Raw genomic sequence first — 475 nt, 5'->3', positions numbered from 1 at the left:
ATATTTTATATAAAATATCGTTCATAAATCATTTTCATAAACCTAAACATCTAGAACTTTTTTTTTTTGGTTTCACTTTTTAAACTTTTTTTTACTTCAACAATAATCTGCCATGGGTCTTCTTTAAAATGAGACCAAACTTAACTCTGTGCTCCCAAGCTTCAAATTTTTATGACAGTTTTTTGACATGGACATTTTTGTCCACTATGGACCTATGTGTAACTTTTTTAAATTGACGCACAAGGGTTAAAGGGGTCATGAACTGAGAAACCAAAATTTCCTTGATCTTTTGACATGTACAGTTGATGTCAAAAGTTTACATCCCCCTTTCAGAATCTGCAAAATGTTAATTATTTTACCAAAATAAGAGGGATCATACAAACTGCATGTTATTGTTTATTTAGTACTGACCTGAATAAGATAGTTCACATAAAAGATGTTTACATGTAGTCCACAAGAGAAAATAATAGTTGAA

The 475-nt window shown here is 29.9% G+C and overlaps 1 protein-coding gene across 2 annotated transcripts in view; it reads right to left on the bottom strand.

Moving 5' to 3' along the window:
- Positions 1–475, bottom strand: part of LOC107740701 (pseudopodium-enriched atypical kinase 1-like) — a 16,410-nt gene that overhangs the window by 6,033 nt on the left and 9,902 nt on the right. The window lies entirely within an intron of this gene.

This window comes from Sinocyclocheilus rhinocerous, unplaced genomic scaffold (genome assembly GCF_001515625.1).
Source record: "Sinocyclocheilus rhinocerous isolate Xijiao unplaced genomic scaffold, SAMN03320098_v1.1 scaffold6459, whole genome shotgun sequence".
NCBI classification, from domain to species: domain Eukaryota; kingdom Metazoa; phylum Chordata; class Actinopteri; order Cypriniformes; family Cyprinidae; genus Sinocyclocheilus; species Sinocyclocheilus rhinocerous.
Note: the sequence above shows the minus strand (reverse complement) of the source record. Positions and strands in the feature narration are given on the sequence as shown.